The sequence below is a fragment of the Octopus bimaculoides genome, chromosome 2, assembly GCF_001194135.2.
Source record: "Octopus bimaculoides isolate UCB-OBI-ISO-001 chromosome 2, ASM119413v2, whole genome shotgun sequence".
NCBI classification, from domain to species: domain Eukaryota; kingdom Metazoa; phylum Mollusca; class Cephalopoda; order Octopoda; family Octopodidae; genus Octopus; species Octopus bimaculoides.
In genome coordinates this window covers 126,658,175-126,662,048 of record NC_068982.1, presented here as the reverse complement: position 1 = coordinate 126,662,048, position 3,874 = coordinate 126,658,175, and the positions used below count along the sequence as shown (strand labels likewise).

Sequence of the window (3,874 nt, the reverse complement as noted above, 5' to 3'; positions counted from 1 at the left end):
TTTTTTTTTTTTTTTTTTTCATTTTTTGTCTAAAGAGATAATATAGAATATTTATACTTTAATTTTGCTTTCACAAATAAAAATCACTTAATCTCTGGATGCCCTCCAGCTGGCAGAGGACTATAGGTGTCGGAAATGTGTGGAGTTCAGTGACAAAGATAAATATCAACATCATCATCATCCTTCTCATCATCACCACCACCACCACCAGCACCACCACCACCACCACCATCCTCATCATCATCATCATCATGAGCTGCTGCAGCAGCAGCACTTAAATTGGATAAATTTCAGGTCATTAAGAAAGGTACAAACACTACTAAAGTTTAGCCCCTTTTTCCCCTAAAATTTAAGCCCTTTCTTTAAGAAAAGGTGATAAGGTAACAAAAAAAAAAAGAATAGAGAACCAGCCCAAATGTGCTATTTTAAAAGACGAATCTCTTGAATTCTGCATATTATGGTCTAGCAACACATCTTGAATTTTTGGTTTTTAGATTCTTATATTACACTAAGGACTGTGGTTTGGTCATTAAAGTTTCTTGCTCACCAATCATAAGGTCGTGGGTACACTTCCTGAACTGGGTGGTGTGTTGTGTCCTTGAGTGAGGCACATCATTTTAGAATTTTCCAATGTTTCACTGTGTTGAGAGTGCGAGATCTGAGAGCATAACCATACATATATGTGCATGTAAATATATATGTATGTGTGCCAGAGCAGTTGTCTGGTTTCCATGCTAGTGGCCTGTAAATAGCACCATTTGAGCGTAATCGTTACTAGTGTTGCCTTCCAGCACTGGTGGCACATTAGAAAATCATTCAAGCGAGGTCATTGCCAGTGCTGCTGGACTGGCTCCCGTGCAGGTGACACGTAGAAAACACCTTTTAGAGCATGGCCGTTGCCAGTACCGTGTCACTGGCCCTCGTGCTGGTGGTACGTAAAAGCACCCACTACACTCTCGGAGTGGTTATCGTTAGGAAGGGCATCCAGCTGTAGGAACTCTGTCAGATCAGATCGGAGTCTGGTGTAGCCATCTGGTTCACCAGTCCTCAGTCAAATCGTTCATGCTAGCATGGAAAGCGAACGTTAAACGATGATGATGATGATGATGATGATGATGTGTGAATTTATATACAAGGTGGTATCAAAAAGTTCCTGGACTGGTTCTGTAGCATGCCAAGAGATGGCAGCACACAATTCTGTGCACAGTGAGAGCAAGCAGTGACCTTCATGAGGCAGTGTGTCAAGTGGCATGATTGTGTTTACTTTGCTAGTTGTGAAACTTGTGTTTTCGTGATCACATGTATGCTGTGGTCTGTGATTTTGGAACAAAGTTGGAACAAAAAGCCAACATGAAATTTTGCATTAAACTTGGGAATGCTGCTACCGAGACATTGAGTATGCTTCAGCGAGCTCATGGTGATGAGGCAATGGGCCGTAAACAATGCTTCGAGTGACAATGGTGCTTCAGAAAGCGCGACAGAGCCACAGCTCAATCAAGAGCATGCTCATTGTTCTTTGTGAAATCTGCAGTATTGTGCATCGAGAATTCATCTCCCAGGGCCAGACCATCAGTCAAGAGTACTTCTGTGATGTTTTGAAGCATTTGAAGGAGGACATTTGGCAGAAGCAACTAGATCTGTGGATCATTTTTATCATTGTTATTAAGATGGTGAGCTAGCAGAATCATTAACACACTGGACAGTGCTTGGTGGCATTTCTTCAGGGTTTTTATGTTCTGAGTTCAAATTCTGGCAAGGATATCTTAGCCTTTCATCCTTTCGGAGTTGATAAAATAAGTACCAGCCAAGTACCAGGTCCTTGTAATCAACTAATCCCCTAAGAACTTCAGTCACTGTGCCTATAGTAGGAATGATTATTATTATTATTTATGTTGTCAGTGCCGCTGGACTGGCTCCCGTGCAGGTGGCACGTAAAAAACACCTTTTTGAGCATGGCCGTTGCCAGTACTGTGTGACTGGCCCTCATGCCGGAGGCATGTAAAAGCATCCGCTACACTCTCAGAGTGGTTGGCGTTAGGAAGGGCATCCAGCTGTAGAAACTCTGCCGGATCAGATTGGAGCCTGGTGCAGCCTTCTGGCTTGCCAGTCCTCAGTCAAACCGTCCAACCCAAGCTAGCATGGAAAGCGGACGTTAAACGATGATGATGATGATGATGATGATGATGATGATGATGATGATGATGATGATGATGATGACCAAATTAAAAGCAGAAGTGGTACCATAGCCAGTGAGAGTTATCTGAGGTGTGGTTATTGCTAGATGAAAGCTACTTTATATACTCATGTAAAAGTCGAATTTTTTAGACCATTTTTTAGGGTCAAATTTATGGGGTCGACTATTACATGGATACTACTTTTGAGGGGCTGAAATTCAAGCTAGAATCTGAAGTACTGTACCAGCAGCAGAAACCCAATTGATCTCTAAACGAATGAAAACAAGAACACAATGAATTACTGTAATATTACCAATTCTATGCATCAAAACACATGTCCTAGTAAATAACAAAACCCATAAACAAGACTGCGTAGCTCTTATAAATATTTGCACTTTCTCTTTAAAAAAAAAAAGTTGCAGGATGTCAGGTGCAGTGGTGTTTGCTGTTCGCTAATACTACTGTTTGAAACATGTTTCTCACCATGTAAACAGACGAGCATATGACGTATGTGTTTATTGTATTTGGAGATGATGAAAATATGAAGGTCACATGGTAACCACTGATCTAGCAATTAATTGAATGTTTTTAGGCTTACCAAAGTCATGCCTTTGTACGAATTCAAACAGTGTGGTTTGCCACTGTTCATCAATAGTGCAAGTGGAGGTGCAATGGCCCAGTGGTTAGGGCAGTGGATTCGCGGTCATAGGATCGCGGTTTCGATTCCCAGACCGGACGTTGTGAGTGTTTATTGAGTGAAAACACCTAAAGCTCCACGAGGCTCCGGCAGGGGATGGTGGCAAACCCTGCTGTACTCTTCCACCACAACTTTCTCTCACTCTTACTTCCTGTTTCTGTTGTGCCTGTAATTCAAAGGGTCAACCTTGTCACACTGTGTCACGCTGAATATCCCTGAGAACTACATTAATGGTACACGTGTCTGTGGAGTGCTCAGCCACTTGCACGTTAATTTCACAAGCAGGCTGTTCCGTTGATCGGATCAACTGGAACCCTTGATGTCGTAACCGATGGACTGCCAACATCAATAGTGCTCTCTGTGAAACATGTTTCTCACCATGTAAATAACGAGTGTATGATGCATGTGTTTATTGCGCTTGAAGATGTATGCAGGCTTGCAGCATATCCTGTGCCTTCTTTTAGTAATGGTGATGTAGCACCCATCAACAAATGTGTAGTGCTCGCTATTAAATGGTGTTTTACTTATAAGCACCAAGTATTCCATTATAAGCACCAAGCATTCCATCAATAGAGCAGGCTACAGTAAGGTAGCCACATAATTTTGCAACAGTGCTATTTCTACGTACAGGATAAAACAGTGCCTCAACCCACAAATGTTGTCCTGTTGTTCGTGAAATACTAGGGTTGACTTGTATGCGGGGTGTATGGAAAATCACCAATTTTTTGGCCTAGAATAGGGTGTCAACTTTTACATGAGATCGACTATTACTTGAGTATATATGGTATTATTTATACTAAATCAAAAGTAGTGAGCTACTAGAATTGCTAGCAGGCCAACTGGCAGAAACGTTAGCACGCCAGGCGAAATGCTTAGCGGTATTTCGTCTGCCGTTACGTTCTGAGTTCAAATTCCGCCAAGGTCGACTTAATCCCTTTGTCTGTTCTTGTTTGTCCCCTCTATGTTTAGCCCCTTGTGAGCAGTAAAGAAATAAGAATTGTTA

General features: G+C 41.9%; 1 pseudogene; it reads left to right on the top strand.

Annotated features, from left to right (window-relative positions):
- The first annotated feature begins 2,220 nt into the window (after positions 1–2,220).
- Positions 2,221–2,340, top strand: LOC128247142 (U4 spliceosomal RNA; annotated as a pseudogene).
- The last annotated feature ends 1,534 nt before the right edge of the window (positions 2,341–3,874 follow it).